Source organism: Rutidosis leptorrhynchoides, chromosome 8 (genome assembly GCF_046630445.1).
Source record: "Rutidosis leptorrhynchoides isolate AG116_Rl617_1_P2 chromosome 8, CSIRO_AGI_Rlap_v1, whole genome shotgun sequence".
NCBI classification, from domain to species: Eukaryota; Viridiplantae; Streptophyta; class Magnoliopsida; order Asterales; family Asteraceae; genus Rutidosis; species Rutidosis leptorrhynchoides.
This window is the reverse complement of record NC_092340.1, coordinates 315480384-315502659: the sequence shown is the minus strand read 5'-3', so window position 1 is coordinate 315502659 and position 22276 is coordinate 315480384. Positions and strand designations below refer to the sequence as shown.

Below are 22276 nucleotides of genomic sequence, written 5' to 3'. Positions count from 1 at the left end.
CTAGATAAGTTTTCCGGAATAACCCTTTACCGGTGTTTGCAAAATATTTTTGTGGGTTTGGTGGGTTTCAGATTTGAAAATTTTAGCTCAAAACTTGCGGTTTTGTGTCACCCACTTGCTAACCTTGTATTTGGAAAGCAACACGTCCAGTTTACTTGTCCCGTATATTACCTTTCGGTAAACTACCGTCCGGTTATAAAGGAAAGCGTTGAACAAGCAACTGTTAAGGCAATGTCCCCTGACATGCTTTTAATTATGGTCTATAACGTGTCGGACGCAATTACTATCCTTGGTAGGAGCAATAGTAAAGCTCACCCTTATGATTTTTCGGTCTGGCACAAGGTCCGGTCTTTGACCACTATGCAACCACCGTTCTTACGGTTGATACCCGATTTAGTTCAGGTGACCTAATGAATTCCAGGTGAATTCCTAGGATTTTACGTTCAATGGTAATGAACGCATTGAAAATAGGGTTTTCAGAAAACAAATCGGTTTGTAATTTTGATCAAAATATTTTCTCGTTCAAGCTCGAGTTTAGATATCATTGAATTCCATGAGTTTGTAATTCTCAATCTTTAAGGTCAATCTCAAGGATTGAGTAATATCAGGCTTAAAAGCTGATTTTTGATCTTTTAAGGAGATTATCCTTTCTGGGGATCTGATTCATTAGTCTTATCCAGCTAATTTGCATGGTGCCCCCATTTTACGAGATAAATCCTTCTCATAGTTAGGATAAATCTGACCACTTGGCGACCTTGTTTAATGCTGAGGTCCGTGGATTTCCTGCTGATTTTAGTGATGACTTTTCTAGATTTTTCGTCAACCTACAGCTGGTCTGGACGACAACTTCTTGACCTAAATCAAGAAGCGCGTGTCTTTTTCGGAAGACTTTACTTCCTTTTAATGATGGAATTGATTCATCGTGTAGATCCATCTTTCTTACAGTAAATCAGGTAAAACTTTTTAGTTTAGTCCAAAGCAAAAGTACTTTCAGTTATTTGTACAAAAATATGTGATATATGTTTTGAATAACTTGGAGAATTTTCCCACACTTGGCTTTTATTTTCCTTTTTATTGTCCTCTATTCCATTTTAAATGAATTTTAACATTTTGGTTCATTTCTCAATTTATGTCCTTTCCGAGGTTACAATAATTTCGGTGTTAAAACCTAGTTTTATCGTTCATAAATATGTATAAACATGATTTTGAGTTCATTTAATTGAAAATTTTAAAAAATTTTACTAGAATTGGGTAGTCAGTATATAAGACTAGGGCTGTTCTTTATTATCAGAGAGCACTAGATTCTAATACAACTACTGCTTTACTAGTATTTTTAATGGTAACCCAGTGTTTAAGATAAAAATTTTAAAATCCGAAAGAATTTAACCCCTTCCCACACTTAAGATCTTGCAATGCCCTCATTTGCAAGAAATCAGTAACAATTTAAATTATTGAGGGTGATTTGTGTGAAAATGATTAAATTTTACCAAAGTTTCCAAATATATTGGCGTTTGTTTGATGAATGATAAATGGTGCACATCATTTGTTCATTCCGTGTTGTTGTTATTTCACATATATTTTGCATCTTGTCGTCAAAATTAGTTGCTTTTGCTGAACTTAATGCCAGTCTTTGAAAATGCGTTGTTTTACCCTGTTGTGTACATAAGATAAACTGCAAACATATATACATATTTTTGAAGTTTGGTATATTACCCCACATTCAAAAATTATTAAAATCTAAGAATAAAAGTTAGAAAATTATAAAAACTATTACAATATTAACATAAGTATTAAACGTATCAACATTACAAATTACAAAATAAATAAAACTAAGTAGACTAGGGATGATACTGATACCAATAGGGGTTCCATGCATAACCATAGGTGCTATAAAATGCTTCGGCTGGGTTATACGTAGGATACGGTGGTTGAATCTCTATAGACCAGGGAGGGAATATGGGTTTTGGAGTAGGAATATAGTTTCTACCTATATGTTGGCAATAAGCTATGATTTGGTTTTGATGAACTTGCCAATCTTCAAATGCTCTCTGTCTAGCATTTTCGTACTCCTGTGAAGCTATAAACCTTTGTATTTCTTGCATTTCATTTCCCCCTCCTACATTACCTTGCTGTTGGTTTCTCTCAACCTGTGGATGTCTACCATGGTATTGCACTGCGGCGTTATTTCGCCTCTTCAAAACTTTCGCACCATGGTATACATTTAAACCTATAGTATCGCGGGGTTCTGGTTCTTCGACTAATAATCCCCCCCGACTTATATCCACACCGAGATATTCAGCAATCAAAGTAATAAATATACCACCTCCTATTATGCTATGTGGTCTCATCCCCCTAACCATAGCAGATAAATAATAACCCACACAATAAGGTATACTTACAGCGCTTTGTGGGTCTCGAATACACATATGGTAAAATAAATCCTGTTCATTTACCTTTTCCTTGTTCTTACCTCTTTGTGTAATCGAATTAGCTAAAAACCTATGAATTACTCTTAATTCAGCTCTATCTATATCAAAATAAGAGTAATTTCCCCCTTTGAATCGGTGATGGCTTGTCATTTGACTCCATACACCATGTGTATCAAAATTTTCATCTATCTTTCTACCATTTAGTATCAACCCTCTACAATCGGCAGATGCGAACTCCTCAGGCGTATATATACGTAAAGCCTGAGCCATGTCTAGTAAAGACATGTGGCGCATCGAACCTCCTAACAAAAATCTAATAAAAGATCAATCGGTTAAACTAGCTACTCGATCATTTAATTCTATACTACACAACAATTCTTCACACCATACTTTATATACACGTCTACGCATGGTGAATAAACGTACCCAGTCATTAAAAGTAGAATTACCATACCTCTGTGCAAGTAATTCCCTAATTGGCTCGGCCAATTCTACAGCTTCTAATGGTCCCCATTCTATGACCCTAGGTACCTCAACAACTTTAGAATGAAGAGTATGCAAACCCCTTTGGTATTTTGGATAATCTATCCAAAGTCTGTCAAATCTCAGGTTCGGGTGCAAATCTTCCAAGTGCATATCAGAAAATGTCATGACTGGATGAGGTATATCTTGTTTGTAGAAGTTATCCACCTCCTATTGTTCCGCATTCTCCGCAGGAGCATTGCGAGCTTGGGATGAAGATTCACCCCTTTCAGTCTGCAAAACACATCAAACACAATTTTTGGGCATCCAAATATGCATTAGTGTCAGCAAAATCATCAATCAAAATAATTACAATGACATGATCAATTTATATCAAACTTAAGCTCATTTTCATATTTTTATCAAATCTACACTTTTTCAAATAAGCATATACGAAAATGTTCGCCAAGTTCATAAGCATTCAACTCAAATAACATGTCAAAATAATCATCACTAGCAATTAAACAAGTTTCAAATGGCATTATATCTCAAAAATCAAGTTCATGAATTTTTAGACTTGAAAAAGTCCACTTTAATTCTCAAAATCATGTTTAGGCTCAAAGTTTGGATCATTTAACTACCTAAACATGTTACACTACTTAATTTAGCAACAATTCATGACAAAAATCGGCCATAACCTGTTTATATCAAAAAGCCCCAAATTTGCTCAAGAACACAAACCCTAGATTACTCAAAATTTGAAGTTTAAGGCTTCTAATCATGTTAAATAGCATCAATCTAGGTTATACAAGCATTATACATAAACAATTTAAGCATAATTACACTAAAAAGCATCAAAATCAAATTGGGGAAAAAATTGCTCAAGAACACTAATTTTCGGATTAAATGGTGTTTAGGTGTAGAAATTTACCGTTTTTCTTGAGTAATTCCTTGATAGCATCCTTCTCAACATGATTTTAGTAAAAGATTTGATGATTAACGGTTAAAAATTGTGATTTTGGGGGTGTTTTTGCGGGTTTTTTCGGCAGTTTTTTCACAGTTTTTTCTGTGTTGTGGGTTGGGGACTGATCAGTTCTGCGTTTTTATTTTTTTCTGATTTTTGGTCCCTCCGCGAGTCGCGGGGTTTAAACCTTCAAACTCCGCGAGTCGCGGAGTTTGTTTGTTTTTTTTTTATATCTTATACTAATTAAAACAATTAAGTAATTAATTTTAAAATTTTGTTTCACTTGTTATTTAGGACGAGGTCGTTTCGAATCGATGTCCTAGTCCGTCCTTCGACAAAATTTTAAAATTTGTCTTTTTGTAGCGATTGTTTTAAAAGCTAAGATTTTTGGGTTTTTTTTAATGTTTTTGGCATACTTTAATTCAATAAGATTAAAAAATAATGATAATAAAAGTTCTCGTCCCTCCCTTGGGTAAAGCAATTTCGGTTTAAAGACCTAGTCTTCAACTTACGACGAATTTTAAAAATCATATTTTTAACTTAATGAGATAAAGTAAATTTTTGTTTTTAAATTCACACAATTTAATATAAAATTCAAAATTAATATTAAAAATTCACATCAAACTTAATTTAAAAATTTATATTATAAATTCACACCAAACTTATATTAATTTTTCAAATATTTACAATTTTAAATATATTGTTTTTACAAAGTTTACAATATTAATTTAAGATTTATATATTAATTTTAAAAACATGGTAAAAATAAAATTAAAAATCTTTTTGGCTTTTTATCCCACTTTAATCAATCAAATATTATCAAAAATATGCGCCCCTTTTTTCGGTAAAGTAATTTCGGTTCCAAGACCTAATTTAACTCATGACGAATTTTTGAAATATTTTAGGTTGATTGATTAAAGATATTTATACCTTAAGAATAAACGTTAAATTTCGCAGTGATGTAATAAATTTTTGAATGATATCAATAATTTTGGTCGCCAAACCTAATTTTATTCAATACCAATTTAATACTTTATAGCGAACAAATTAGCGTTTATTATCAAAAGGTTAAAAATAAAAATAAAAAATAAAAACTGTACAAACATACCTATGAAATAGATTTCTTAGTTATATGATCTATCCCATTCATAAGATAGTCGGTTTAATTGGTTTTCCATAGCTACATAGGCGTAACCTCGAGCATTCAGTGTCTTTTCTTCTAAACATATGAACGGTCCGTCTCTGCATAAAGTAACAAATTCGGTGTTTGAATAGGTTTGATTATTTGAACATTTACCTCCATGTGACCATTTTCCGCATTTGTGACATCTTTCTAGGTGTCGTGCTCTTCTTTTCGCTGCGGATTTTGATTTTCCTTTACCAAATTGTAACTTATTATCTTCGCATCTGGATTCTTTTCTAACTCCGTCCAATCTTTCTCTGATTACTGATACTATTTCACTCGGAAGTGTGTCATTATTACGTTTAGTGATCAAAGCGTGTAGCATTAGACCATGGTTTAGTTCACAGGCAGTCTTCATTTCCTAAAAAAAAATAAAAATTCAGAATGGGGGGAGAAGACTAGTTCTTTAGGGTCTGCTAGGGAAAGACCATTCGGGTTCCATTTTCGAGAACTACACAAAAACATACAATCTAACTCTAACAGAAATACATAAACCCCTTGATTCTCCCCACACTTAGTTAGCTGTGGTATCGAAATTGTGATTAACTTCGTTGTCAACTTCCATCAGACCATGTATGTAATGTTTAACTCTGTGACCATTAACTTTAAATTCAATCCCATTTGAATTTATTAATTCTATCGTTCCATATGGAAAAACTCTTTTGACTATGAATGGTCCAGACCATCTTGATTTCAATTTTCCAGGAAATAGCTTGAATCGTGAATTGAAAAGAAGAACTCTGTCTCCTTCTTTAAATTCTTTTGAACTTCTGATTCTTTTATCATGCCATTTCTTCATTCTTTCTTTATAGATTAACGAATTTTCGTATGCTTCATGTCTTAATTCTTCTAATTCGTTTAGTTGACTTAATCGTAGACGTCCGGCTTCATGTAAATCAAGATTACATGTCTTCAAAGCCCAAAATGCTTTGTGTTCAATTTCTACTGGAAGATGACATGCTTTTCCATAAACAAGTCTAAAAGGTGTGGTTCCAATTAGAGTTTTTTAGGCTGTTCTAAAACCCCAGAGTGCATCCTCCAATTTAATGGACCATTCCTTCGGATTTGATCCTACGGTTTTCTCTAGGATACGTTTTAAAGCTCGGTTGGTATTTTCAACTTGTCCACTTGTTTGTGGATGATATGCGGTGGAGATTTTATGAGTTACTCCATATCTTTTAAGAACTTTCTCAAGTTGATTATTACAGAAATGAGTACCCCGATCACTTATTAAAGCTTTCGGTGTTCCAAACCTTGCAAAAAGACGTTTTAAAAAATTGACTACAACTCGTGCATCGTTAGTTTGGAGAGCTTGTGCTTCCGTCCATTTAGATACATAATCAATGGCTACGAGAATATATAGATTACTATGAGATTTTGGAAATGGACCCATAAAGTCAATACCCCAAATGTCAAATACTTCACATACTTGTATGACATTTTGCGGCATTTCATCACGTTGACTTATTTTTCCGGCCCTTTGACAAGCATCACAGGATTTGCAAAGAAGGTGTGCGTCTTTGTAAATTGTAGGCCAATAGAATCCAGCATCATAAACTTTTCTTGCTGTTAGTTGAGGCCCATAATGCCCTCCTATTGGTCCTGTGTGACAATGGTTTAAAATTTTACTAGCTTCATCTCCAAATACACATCGGCGTATTATTCCATCTGGACAACTTTTAAACAAATGTGGATCTTCCCAGAAATAGTGTTTTATATCACTGAAAAATTTCTTTCGTTTTTGGTACGATAATCCTTTTTCAAGGAATCCACAAACTAAATAGTTTGCATAGTCTGCAAACCATGGGATTTCATTATAATCTATCTTCAATAGATATTCATCAGGAAAGTTGTCTTGTATGGCCGATTCATTTAGAACTTCTAATTCGGGATTTTCAAGACGAGAAAGATGATCAGCGGCGAGATTTTCTGCTCCTCTTTTATCTCGGATTTCAATATCAAACTCTTGTAAGAGTAAGATCCAACGGATTAATCTTGGTTTAGCATCTTGTTTCGAAAATAGGTATCTAAGAGCAGAATGGTCGGTATAGACCACCGTTTTTGCTAGAACGAGATATGATCGAAATTTATCAAAAGCAAAGACAATAGCAAGGAGTTCTTTTTCAGTAGTTGTATAGTTTGTTTGTGCTCCTTGTAACGTCTTACTAGCATAATATATAGGTTGAAATCGTTTTTCAATCATTTGTCCTAAAACGGCTCCCATTGCAAAATCACTTGCATCGCACATTAGTTCAAATGGTAGATTCCAATTTGGTGTTATCATGATCGGCGCATTAGTGAGTTTCTCTTTAAGAATATTAAAAGATTTGATACACTCATCAGAAAAGATGAATGGAGCATCCTTTTCTAGGAGTTTATTCATAGGAGTGGCAATTTTAGAAAAATCTTTTATGAAACGTCGGTAAAAATCGGCATGCCCTAGAAAACTCCTAACTCCTCTAACATTGGTGGGATGTGGAAGTTTAGCAATTATATCTACTTTAGCTCTATCCACTTCAATTCCTTCTTTTGAAATTTTATGTCCAAGAACGATGCCTTCTTTAACCATAAAATGGCATTTCTCCCAATTAAGAACTAGATTTGATTGTTCGCATCTAATAAGCATTCGTTCAAGATTAGCTAGACATGATTCAAATGTATCACCGAAGACTGAAAAGTCATCCATGAAAACTTCCATGCATTCTTCTATCATGTCGTGAAAAATCACCATCATACACCTTTGAAAGGTTGCAGGGGCGTTATAAAGTCCAAATGGCATGCTTTTGTAAGCAAAAGTACCATAAGGGCATGTGAATATGGTTTTCTCTTGGTCCTAGGGTGCTATTGGAATTTGAAAATATCCGGAAAATCCATCTAGAAAACAATAGTAACTATTTCCGGCTAATCTTTCCAACATTTGATCTATGAAAGGTAAGGGAAAGTGATCTTTTCTGGTGGCGTCATTTAATTTTCTATAATCAATACATACACGCCATCCTGTTACAGTTTAGTAGGAATAAGCTCATTTTTTTCATTTGTAATGACAGTCTTGCCACCCTTCTTAGGCACGCATTGAACTGGGCTTACCCATGGACTATCAGAGATTGGATAAATTAGACCTGCATCTAGCAGTTTAATAATCTCTTTCTTAACTGCATCTTGCATATTAGGATTTAGTCTTCGTTGGCGTTGCACATACGTTTTATGACCTTCTTCCATAAGGATTTTATGTGTGCAATACGAAGAACTTATTCCTTTAATATCATGAATCTTCCATGCAATGGCTGGTTTATGAGCTTTCAACACAGAAATGAGTTGTGATTTCTCATTTTAGTAAGAGAAGACGATATTATTACAGGTAATTTAGATTCACCATGTAAATAAGCGTATTCCAAATGGTTTGGAAGTGGCTTTAATTCTAATTTCGGAGGTTCTTCTATCGATGATTTGTATCGATATCTGTCTTCTTCTTTTAGCATTTGAATTTCTTCTGTTGTTGGTTCATATCCATTAGCTATAAGTGTAGCTAACATTTCAGCTTCATCAATTGGTTCATTACCTTCTCCTAAAGAACATTCTCCTGTTCCTTGTAATTCTGGAAATTCTTCTAATAATTCTGCATGTGCATCTATAGTTTGAATATAATAACATGTATCATCTGCAGATTGCGGTTGTTGCATTGCTCTATCAACTGAAAAGGTAACACTCTCGTCCTCTATACTTAGGGTCAGTTTCTTACCGAACACGTCTATCATTGCTTTAGCCGTATTTAAGAATGGTCTTCCTAATATGAGAGGAACTTGAGAATCTTCTTCCATGTCCAGAACAACAAAATCTACTAGAAATACTAAAGTACCAACTTTAACTAGCATGTTCTCCATTATCCCTCTAGGATATTTTATTGATCTATCGGCTAGTTGTATGCTTATTCTGGTTGGTTTCAATTCTCCAAGGTCTAGTTTAGTGTATAGTGAATACGGCATTAGATTTATACTAGCACCTAAGTCTGCCAATGCTTCTATTGAACTAAGACTACCCAGAAAACATGGAATTGTGAAACTTCCTGGATCAGATAATTTTTCTGGTATCTTATTCAACATCACTACTGAACAATTAGCATTCATAGTAACAGCAGAGAGTTCTTCCATTTTCTTTCTATTTGAGATTAGATCTTTCAAGAATTTAGCATATCTAGGCATTCTTGAAATCACATCAATGAAAGGAAGATTTACATTTATCTGTTTAAACATATCCAAGAATTTGGATTGCTCGACTTCAAGTTTCTCTTTCTTCATTTTACTCGGGTAATGAAGTGGTGGTTGGTATGGTTTAACATAAGGTTTAGCCTTAACTGTGTTATTCATTAACCTTTTCAACTACCGGTTCTTTTTCCTTATCTTGATCAGGTTGTGGTTCTTGTGGAGTAGGAATAGCTTCATCAGAAGTTACAGGTATTTCAGGTGGTTTAAGTGTTGTACCACTTCTTGTGGTAATGGCTTTAGCTGTTTCATTCCGGGGGTTAGCATTTGTATCACTAGGTAAACTTCCCGGTTTTCTTTCACCTATTAACCTTGCTAGGTTACTTACTTCTTGTTCCAGATTTTGAATAGAAGCTTGTTGATTTCTAAATGCTTGAGCATTTTGTTCATTAGTTTGTTTCTGAGATGTGAAAAACTGCGTTTGAGTTTCAACTAGCTTCGTCATCATATCTTCTAAATTCGTCTTTTTATCATCGGTTTGTTGTGGTGGTTTGTTTTGAAAATTAGGTCTTTGCTGGTTGTAAGTATTATTGGATACTTGTTGATTGCTAGGACCTTGTTGGTTGTTGTATGGAATATTTCGGTTATAATTCTGGTTTTGATTGTAAATCGGTCTTGGCGGTTGATAATTATTCTGATAATTATTTCCAGGCCTTTGGTTTATGTATGAAATATTCTCTCTTTGTTCCATTGTTAATTCAATACTGAGACAATCTTTTGTCAAATGTGGTCCTCCACATTGCTCACAACTAATTCGTATTGAGTGAATATCCTTAGTCATCTTTTCCATTCGTCTCTCGACAGCATCTATCTTTGCGGAAATGGAATCTAAGTCATGGCTAGAATCGGCTCTAGCTGCTTTAGATGATCTAACGATATCTTTTTCTTGGTGCCACTCATGTGAGTGGGAAACAGTGTTATCAATAATTTTGTAAGCATCAGTTTCGGTTTTCTTCATAATAGAACCACCAGCTGCTATATCTATGTCTTTCCTTGTAGTGATGTCGCATCCTTGGTAGAATATTTGTACTATTTGACAGGTGTCTAAACCATGTTGCGGACATCCTCTTAATAACTTTCCAAATCTAGTCCACGCCTCATATAGAGTTTCATTTGGCTTCTGTGTGAATGTAACAATTTCTCCTTGAAGTCTTACGGCTTTAGATGCAGGAAAGAATTGTTTAAGAAATTTTTCAACTAAAACGTCCCATGTATCAATCGCCCCTTCAGGTAATGATTCCAACCAATCTTTGGCTTCTCCCTTTAAAGTCCAGGGAAATAACATGAGATATATCTATTCATCCTCCACTTCTCGGATTTTAAATAGTGTGCAGATCCTATTAAAGGTACGTAGATGTTCATTTGGATCTTCCTTCGGCGCACCACTAAATTGGCATTGATTAGTCACCATGTGTAGAATTTGTCCTTTGATTTCATAATCTGGCGCATTAATGTCTGGATGAGTAATTGCGTGACCTTGGCCAGTGCGTTTAGCTCTCATTCGGTCTTCCATACTTAAAGGTTCCAGATTCTCCATAATTGAATTTGTTGAATCGGAATCACTAGAGGATTCTGATTTAATGGTTCGTTCCTCAACAATCTCTGTTTGAATGATTGGTGGTTCTGGATGAAAATTTAGTGGTTCAGGATCTATGAATCGTTCCTGAATATTCTCCGGATTCTCAATTGTGAGGTCGGGTTCAAAAAATGGATTATCGGAAATTTGAACTGGAGTACTTGGTCGACTGGATGACGATTCTAAAGAAAAATCAACGGCAGTAATATTTGCTAAATGTCTTGATCTAGTTACAGGTGGTGAACGTACAAAAGGTGGTGAACGTCTTGCTCGGTGCATTCACTGAATATTCTATTAGTTTTTAAAAGGAAAGAAAAATTATAATACGTTATCCAATCAATAGACTTTTCTGATTTTGCCCACGTTTCGAATAGCCAAAAGATGCAGCAGAGGGGCAGGATTCGTTTGGTCTCAATATAATTGAGGACTGTTTGGCTCCAATAACCCGGTCCACGTACAAATCTAACTATTACTACGAACCAGAAAATTTTGATGTCTATCAATTTAACCACTTAAAATAAATTTTCGTAATTTTAAGAAATTTAGATAAGAAGTAGAATAAAAATCTATGTCCTAAAACTAGAATAGCGAGAAATAAGAAAGAAAAAGAGTTCGTCGAAAAAGGTCGAAAAAGAAAAATGGTTGAAAAATAAAAGGTGACGGAAAAATAAAAGAAACTTATAAAACATAAAAACACTTGACTAACCTAACCTTATTACTACAACTAACTTAAAATTATAATCGCAAATTGAGATTACTAATTGGAATGATAATTGATACATAGGTAAAAGTCGTCTAAAAATATTAAAGCTTACAGGAAAAACTAAATCCCAAATGGAAATAACTTAAAAAGAAACTAAAACTTAAAAAGGCGTCGCAAAATTCTAAAGCACCTAAATCTTAGTCTAAAGAAAAAGCACTTAAGGAATTCTACGGCAAAGCCTAAAAATCTAGAAATAAAAATAATTATGGCAAAAACTAAGTTTAAAACTAAATATGAGCGAAAAATACAAATATTACGCTAAAACAATTAAAAAGGGACAAAATATAAAAATATACAAAAAGTTGTAAAAAGTACAATTTTTATAAAAATATTATTTTTATATTATTTATTTTATAAAACTATTAATTTTATATTTTAATTAAACTAATTTAACTAAATATATAAATTAAATAAAAAGTAAAACTAATTATAATAATAATAATTAATTAGGGTTAATAATAATAATAATTAATAATTACCCGTAATTAAATGCAGATTAGGGTTTCTGTCGGTGTCAGGGTATCTCCGCGAGTTGCGGTATTCCAAGCAGCAAACCCCGCGAGTCGCGGGGTTCCAAAATTCAACTCTGGTACAGTTTTAAATTTGACGCGTTTTTTTTTTTTATATTTTCTGTTTTTATATTTTCTGTTTATATCAAAATATTTGTATAATAAAAACTTATATTTAAAAACTTAAATAAAAATAGAACTACTTTATAATTTTAAAAATATCTTAAAAATGGATTTATATATATTAAATTTTTTTTTTCGGTTTTTTTTTATTTTTTATTTTTAAATAAAAACAAAATACTTAAATAAAACTTATATAAAAATAAAGAAACTTTATAAAACTTAAATATTTAACAAAATCTTAAATATACTTATATTTTTGTTTTTCTTTTTATATTTTCGAATATTTAAAACGTATTTTTATAAAAACGAATTTTAATAAAAGTAAACTAAAAATTTATTTTTTTTATATTAGCGTTGCTTTCGGCTTTTATGCTAGATTGTTCCCCGGCAGCGGCGCCAAAAATACTTGATGGTTAAAGCTAAGGTGTATAAAATACTATTAAATTTTACAAGAAAATACTATTAAATACGATACAATTTTACACAAGATATTTATTTATTTATAGAATGGATATACTTAAACCTTGCTACAACACTTATAGGCAGTGTACCTAATCGTACAGTAGTGTAGTTTTTAGTAAGTCCGGTTCGTTCCACAGGGAAAATCTTTAAACAAAGCTTAACGCTATATTAGTTTACTTTTATAAAAATACAAATATATATATATATAAGTAATATTATTATTATAAAGGGGGGTTTTTTACCGTTTAATGACCGGTTTGTCGATTTTAAAACTTTAGTCGCAGTTAAAACCAAATGTAAAATAATAAATAAATATAAGACTTAATTTAAAGCGTAAAGTAAATAACGATAATGAAATTGCGAATAATAAAAGTGCGATAAAATAAACTTGCGATAATTAAAAAGTACGATAATTAAAAGTGCAATTAAATATAATAACAATAAATAAAAGTGCTATAATTAGAAGTGCAATTAAATATAAAATAAAGGAAATTAAATATGAAATAAAAGAATTATGCTTATTTAAACTTCCGTAATCATGATGTTTGACGTGTTGATTTTAGTTTTATGCCCAAGGGTTAATTGTCCTTTGTCCTGGATTATTTAATATGTCCGTCTGGTTTTTGTCCATAACAGTCCATCAGTCATAAATATAAAGTACGAGTATCCTCGTCAAATTATCCTTATACCCGAAGTTAAATATTCCAACTAATTGGGGACTTAAACTATAACAAGATTTTAATACTTTGTTTAATAATTACACCAGGATGTCGACTGAGTGTAACCCAAGGTTTTAATATTTTGTTATCAATTATGCCAAGTGTCCTTTTACATAATTTCACCCCTGTTTTAATTATTCTAGTGGCTATTAATCCATTCCCGTGTCCGGTTAAATGAACGATTATTCGTACATATAAATACCCCGCCCATCGTGTCCGATTGAGTGTATATGGTAATTTATAGGGACGCCCAATTGTAAATCTTTATATTAACATTAACAAACTATCATTTAGTTAAACAAATATAAAGCCCATTAATAGCCCATAGTCTAATTTCCACAAGTGTCGTTCTTTTGTCCAAACCCCAATTATGGTACAAAGCCCAATTACCCAATTTTAGTAATTAGCCCAACATCATGATTACTTCGGATTAAATAAGCATAATAATAACTTAGCTACGAGACATTAAATTAAAAAGGTTGAACATAACTTACAATGATTAAAAATAGCGTAGCGTTACACGGACAGAATTTCGACTTACACCCTTACAATATTCGCTAACATACCCTTATTATTAGAATTAAAATTAAAATTAAAATTAAAATTAAAATTAAAATATAAATATAAATATTTACGTATAGATATAGAGAGGATGGATATATATGTTGGTTTTTGCGATCAGAATTCGTTTGCTTTTATAGGGAGTTTCAGAATTTGGGGCTCCGCGACTCGCGGCAACTTTTGCCTTCAAACTCCGCGAGTCGCGGAGTTTGAAAATACAGCTCACCAACTTTGGAGTCTTTCTTGCCGACGGATTTTTATTATTTATATAATATATAAATAATTATAAGAATTATTTAAATATTATATTATATTTATGTGCATAGTTGACTTGTAATTTTTAGTCCGTTGCGTTGAGCGTTGAGAGTTGACTCTGGTCCCGGTTCCGGATTTTCGAATGTCCTTGCGTACAATTTAATATCTTGTACTTTGCGTTTTGAATCTTGTACTCTTGTAATTTCGAGACGTTTCTTATCAATAATTGGAACCTCTTTGATTGTCTTTTGTACTTTTGAGCTTTTTGGTCGTTTGCGTCTTCAATTCATCGAATCTGTCTTTTTTCTTCACCTTTTATTATTTAAACGAATATCACTTGTAAATAGAACAATTGCAACTAAAAGCTTGTCTTTCTTGAAGAATAATGCTATGAAATATATGTTCATTTTTAGCATTATCAATCACCTTTATTCTCAATCTCTGTGCAAGGATGAGACTTACCTCCTTACGTACATCATCTATTCCTTACTATGCTAATCATTAAGAAGTTTCTACTTCCGGTATTTCATGGCTAAACCACGACGCTCTCGTAAACGTTAAATCTATGATCTTTTGAATAAGGAAGCAGAGGTTCCTTCATGATAGAAACAATATCTTATAAACAATGATTCACATTTATTTGAATCCGCGTTTAAACTCGTAAGTAAATAATAAAACGACTCGCCATTGGTGCGAAAACACTTTTCCTACTCTGAAGGAGTTACCTTAAACATTTATGAAGATACTCTAAACATTTCTTCTTTCGAGGATTGCAACTAGATGTTATTCTAGTCAAGTTATAATCTATGATTCGACATGAAACTGAAATCATAAATCTTAAAGTTACATTCTGAAACTATTCCTAAAGACAAGTTCTCATGTATACTCAACGATGTCTTTCATTTAATCGCTCATATTATCGTGAGGACAATGAATCCTCAACTAACATCTTATTTGTCTATTAGACATCTCTTGAAAACTAAAGGTATTATGGTTACCTTTCGCAACTTGAAGATGGTACTATCTCAAACAAACACCATCCATACATCAAACTACGTACTCTACTCTATTTTATCTGCCCTACTACTATGGCATGGACACTCAGGACTTTAATGAGCTCAACGACACATTTAATGCTGGTATATCATCATCTTTCCTTTTAACGAAAAACTAGTCAAACGACACTCTTGTTATTCCTTGGAAAATCTCCGCATTTAATGCACTTTGTAAACGACCTATTAAGGTTAAGGATCATGGGATCAAACGTGTAAGCAAAACAATATACTTATTGTAAACACTCATTGGAATTCATGAAAGGGCCCCGATTGTACCAGGGAACGTGAAAATCAAACTTTATTGTTAAAATCCATTGGGATTCGCGTAGCAGCCCCAAAAATACATGGGAACGCAAAGACCAAATGATACGGAAATACTTCCATCTCTTCTCAACTGCTGATGCAAACGAGAGCTTTTCCTAAAACTTCGGGACGAAGTTTCTAATAACGGGAAGGTACTATAATGACCCTCATTTTTTCATTCTATATTTTTCCAATATTAAATGCCCAAACAATATAATTAAACTTAACGATTAAACTTTAATCAATAATTGTTAAGCGCTAAAAAAATTATAAAACGTATAAATAACTTTGTGTGATAAACGACAAGTTAATAAAAAGATAAAAATAATGGGTTAATAAACCTTTGTGAACAAAATAAATAACCTTAAAATTTGTACATTTAAATAATTAAACCTGGATAATTAGGGAACCATTTAAGCTAAACTAAAGTAAAAGGTTTAAAACAAAAAAGTTCCAAACTACCCCATGTAACCCTAGCCGACTTTTAAAGGGGGGTAAAATTACCCATATGCCCTCCAAATTTCGGCCCTAATAGCCACCATCACCTCCTCATTAAACCCTAACTTGTTCCCTAAGTTCCTTTAACCTAAACCCTAATTCTAGAATTTTCTAACCTTAACTATAAATAGAGGCCTAAGCTAATGCATTCTATGTACCAAAACATTCTATTAATCCTCTCTCAAAAATCAATCTCTCCCTCTCCTCTCCTCTTTGGCTCACGGCCAAGAAATCACCACCATACCACCACCCTCTTCAAATCTTCAAGTGATCTTCAAGATTGTTCATCGTGTTCTTCGTGTTTCTTCGAAGATCTTCAAAGGTGTTCTTCAATCTTCAAGGGTTTGATCTTCATCTTCAAAGTGTTCTTCTTGTTTTCTTGTTAATCTTCATCCATCTTCAAGGTATAAGACTATAAACCTAAACTTGACCATTCAATTCCTATTTTGATTCATGTTTGTTCTTGATCCATATTAATCATTTGTAATTAACCTAAAACATTATATATATATATATATATATATATATATATATATATATATACATGCAAGTCGACATATACATATATACATATATGTCGACTACAAAAAAAATATATAATGTATGATCTACAAACCCTAAATATGTAACCCTAATTTATTTAAACCTAATCAAATCTCATTAATTGAATATATAGTCACTTATTAAAATTAATTAAGTATACCAAGTATCTTTAGTTATTAAGCTTGCTAACCTTGTTTTAAGTATGACTAAATTCGTATTTATTAGAACACTAATTTTTCAGAAACTGAAAAAGTCTTATTCTCTTATTTTGAGTTCATATTTGGATTTCCCTTTCAAAACCAATAAAAATGCATATAAATATCATGCGATTTGGATTAAAATTGAGTTAGATATGGTTAAAACAATTTTTGAAGTTTCCATATAAAATAAATCCGAACTTTTTCAAAAAATTTTATAAAATCATTAATTTACTTAATAAGATAACTATTAGACATATTAAATTAATAAATTTATATTTTAAAGTTATCTTGTTTAAATAAATTTACAATATATATACACGACACATATATTGTTCATATATTATTAAAACTCTAAACTAACTTTAACCTAAACCTAATTAATTAAACCTAAGGACATTAATTAAACCCTAGTCATTTATTACAAACCCTAATCATTAAAATACCACTTTAATTAACTAACCCTAATTAATGAAACCCTAATACTACTTATACTATTAATTGACATGTATACACTATTACTATTACTAACACCTATAACCTACTACTTATATTACAGCACATAAAAATATTTTGGGATATGTATTAGAGATGTATAGATCTTCGAACTTTCTTGATGAATGGTTTCTACGAAACTCTAGGCGGAAGGGTTTGGATTTTTTGATTTAAAGGATCTTATAGCTCAAGCCCTAGACCCGATATGGCCATTCGAAGGGAAATGGGTGATTGGAAGCTTATCTAATACGGCAAGTATCCTAAAATGGAAAACACTCTTAAAGCAGAAACTTTCTAGTTATAGAAACTTACTAAAATAAGGGACCTACTAAAAGTGGAAACTTTCTAAAAATAGAAACTTACTAGGAAAGGAAACTTAGTAAAACGAGCTATACTTAAAACACTATCATACTTACACAACTACTTAAACTTGGGCAAAACACTTACTACTCTTAAATGTCATAGGTTGACTTTTCTGCTCACTCATCCAACTTTCTATTCCGAGGAATAACTAGCTCATCTCTCTACTTACTAAGGTGAATTCATAGCCCCACTTACTATTGCGTAACTTATTTACTTTTATTCTTGGGGTGAGACACATGTTGTTTTTACATTTTACAATTTAGACACAAGTACCAACTGCTAAAACTATGCTATACCCGGCTATATCCGACTAAGTCCCTACAGTGATATTTTTAATTGCTGCTTGCATGCTTAATTATTGGGGTAGGCCTATCGGGAGTAACGTCCCCAATACATTTGACTAAGTCTTTGTATTACTTAATAATGAAATTAAACCGACAAGTATAAACGATAACTTATCTTGGGACAAACTTGAGCGTTTAGTCTAAATATCACGCATTGGCATAACTTTTTGATCCTGCGGGAGATCAACTTTACAAACTAAATCTTGTGATCTAAAAACAACGATAACTACTTTTGCTAAACCTATGAACTTCACTCAACCTTTTTGGTTGACACTTTAGCATGTTTTGTCTCATGTGCGGTTTGATTCAAGCTTTCTTATCTACTGCTTATGTGATGCTACTTGGACATAGGATCAAGAGATATCACATTTATTACTATTGCATTTAAACATTTACTTTATTCCTTTGTAACGACATATCATTTTCTGCTGCGTACTCAATAAAGTTTAAATTTCTCATTTAGTATTGTTCTCGTTATTATAATATGTTGGTATATTTTGATATTAGTGACGTTTCTTCCAGACCCTATTGGGAGGACGTTACATGTGACAACCCGGAAATTCCCAACCAAATTTAAACTTTATCTTTATATTATTCCGACATGATAAGCAAAGTTTGTTAAGTTGAATCTCAAGAATTTTAAACTGTGTTCATACATTCATTTAACCTCGACCAAATTTTGACAATTCACGAACCATTATATAAATGGATATGATTATATATATATGTATATATATTATAACTTGAGAATGTTAATAAAGTATTAAACGTATAATACTTTACATGAACATATTTGTTCAATATATTTATCGACGGAATTACAAGATGATACCAAATGATTGAGTTATCAGATACATTGTGTTATGATTACGAGTCTTTGTTGAGAGGTCCACTTTGATTTAGGAAACCTTTTCTTTTTATCGATATTCTGAAAAATGGTAAAGTGATTTGCAAGTAAGAACAAAAGTGTCATTAACGAGAGTTAGTCAAAAGTTAGTGGAGATTTCTGTTTAATTTTCAAAAGCATACTTTACATTGATTGCCTCGTGTCCCTTGATAAATTAATTATTTAAGTTTTCATATTATAAAAAAAATATTATTTGATATAATAACTGTTATTATTTAAACGAGTTAACTTATATAAAACGTACTTTGAAATATAACTGGTTTTGAAAAATTAAATATTATATTAAGTAAATATTTCAATTATATATATATATAAATTATATTTCTAAAATAAAGATATATATATATATATATATATATATATATATATATATATATATATATATATATATATATATATATATATATATATATATATTTTACAATGTAATATTAATATATTTATAAAACGTTTTGATTTAAGTGATATTTTATATATATTATTAAATATATTTTAATAAACAACGAGAAGTTGATTTATAGAAGCAAATGACCAAAACACTTAAATGTATAAGTTACACCTAGTGTAATATAGTTTATCAATGATTTTAGTCTATATTTTGACAAGGGTACGAGTCATGTAACGTAAAGTACAAGTTTTTTAAGTGTACGTAACGATGTTCGATTAACCGGAACCGGAAGATTAGTCAAGTGAAAACGTACAAGTCACTAGAACTAAATTTACAAGTTAACTATACACGTAAATATAATATAATATATATATATAATTATATAGATTAAATATATATTTATATATATAATCTATCTATCTATATCTATATGTTCTTATAAAGCTCAAATTGAATGATGTCATTAAAATGGTACTCCCTCCGTCCCAGATTAATTGTCCCCAGACAAAAAACACACAGTTTAAGAAATGTCATTATCACACTGTACTTTTTCTGTACTTTTTTCTTACTTTACTGTTTTACCCTCAACTAATTAATTAGAAATCTCTCTCACCTTTGTAATTTAATTAATTCATTAGGGTCAATATTGTAAACATCATCAAATTTACTTTCCATATTTGGAAGTGGACAGTTAATTTGGGACGTCCCAAAAAGGAATACTGGACAATTAATCCGGGACGGAGGGAGTATATAACCTTCATTAAAAAAATCAAAAACAAAAAGAAAAATTTATAGAGCACCATTGAAAAAATTTGCTTTTTATGTTACCAAGGGCCTCCCAAAATTAAGCTTGCTCAACAAAATTGGTACCATCATTTTTTCCAACGAGCTTGCACAGATATTAAATATGCTTCTTCACAATCAAAAATTACATCTTTCAAATCTCTAATTCAAATTTAAACTACTCAGACCTTTATCTATTGAATAGTTGCCTGAAGTAGGGAAGACAGATTTTCAAAAACCCTCTTCAATCTGAATCTGAGATTCTCTCCGGTGTACATGTTCATCTTCCTCAACCTCCGTAAATCATTTCTTTTACAGCTTACTCACTTATTTCATTTTGCTTGCATTGTTGTTAGTTTATACTTTATGTTCATAATTGGGTATTTGTCTTTTATCTTTCATTCATGATTTATATACGAATTATGTATTCATCTTCCTTCTTTTAATCTATAGATTATCAAAGTTTGTTAGCATAATCACTGGTGAGGTTCTGTTGGTGGATTACTTTACATGAGCGCAAACTGCTTGATAACATGTCTAAATGAAAAGAAATATTATAAATCTAGAATTTTCAGGTCGTTGTAATCATTGGTTGATTTGGGCTTTGAATAATGTACATAGATTCTTGAACTAATTGTTTTTACATGTTTTTGGTGTTGGCTAAAGATATAAAAGGCACTCAAATTTTTTTTTTTAAGTAATGAAAATATGTTGAGCACTCAAAAATTATGATAATTTGTATTGTTCATTATTAAGGGTCAAATCTGTGAGGTGGCCACATGGGTCATTGGTATCATTTTTCTTCACATTGTGCTTTTTGCTTGATATTGTCGATTTGATAAGTAACACCCAAGACATTGGCTAATACAAAAGGTTGTACTCTAATTTCATACGATGGAAAAATTCATGTGTGTAATTATATTAATGTTATGTTGACTAACCTATCACTGTTACACTCATTCAATATTTGTAACCTATTACAAAATATATCCTCCAATTACTCCAATTACTGACTTGTGATTTTTATTTCCACAGTTGCAGCTCCTTAAACGTTTCTGATGAACTTGGGATATTTTGTCCAAAAGAGAAGGAAACTTTTGAAAAACATTGATTATGTAGCTAAGGTAAGGAACATAATTGCTTTGTTCTAATCTTGTCTTATTAGCATTTAGTAATAAGGCTAAATTATAATTAGTGACACATTATTATAAATAATCAATCGTAATTGTATATAAAAGCTTATTGACATACGAGTTTCTTACAAATATCTAAATATTTAATTTAGCGTATTTTTAATGTTAACTAGAGCTTAAGGTGCTAATTTTGACCCATTTACCTTCGAGTGAATGTTAGTGTCTATGTGTAACCCAAAACGATAACTACATGGGTATTGAGAACACCTCTTTTATCCTATTCTCTTTTAAGAAACTTAATGTGCTAATTTGATTGTACATGTTATACAAGATTAGTAAACTTAGGAGAAGTTGTTTTTTAGGTCTTTATTAAGATTCATTGTGTTAGTCTGACCAATCCTTTCTTGAGAACACGAACTTTATCTTATTCTCTTTAGATTTTTATATAGTATACGAAGGTTAATGACTTGGTAACATCTTTTTATTTTTGATTAATGAGTACTATGTATATAGTTTAGTCAATGTAGTTATAGCTCAAATTTGTGACACTTTTATGATATTTTTTTCTTCAGAAATGAGCAAGAAGAAGTCTATGAGAAAGGATTGCTTAAGACGATTTGAAGGTTACACGTTTTTGAATAGGTAAGTTTAACGTTTGTTTAGAGTAACCTTGACTAAATATGTGCACCCTAAGTTCATAACTCACTTTGAAACAGAAAAATGTGAGTATAAACCTTATATGAATATGAATATGTATATGTATGAGTGTAACCTATTGTTAATATGAGTATAAAGCCTTTAATCTGTAAAATATGTCATCAAACATGGTATATTATCTTTGTGGCTTAAATTCAGCAAGTATTATTGGGCAAATCGTTTGGTACTTTATATTAAAGATTTAAATGATTCATTTATATGGGTTGAGGAATGAGTTTGGCATGCTCTAGGTTATAGAAGAAATTTTGTATACAATGGCATGTTATCAGGTACGTTTTTATGCAT

General features: G+C 31.6%; 1 long non-coding RNA gene across 1 annotated transcript; it reads left to right on the top strand.

The window, feature by feature from the left end:
- Positions 1-20237: 20237 nt before the first annotated feature.
- Positions 20238-22065, top strand: LOC139861282 (uncharacterized). Its single transcript, XR_011763705.1, has 3 exons — positions 20238-20439; positions 21177-21265; positions 21847-22065. It is a non-coding gene; the product is annotated as an uncharacterized lncRNA (long non-coding RNA).
- Positions 22066-22276: the final 211 nt, after the last annotated feature.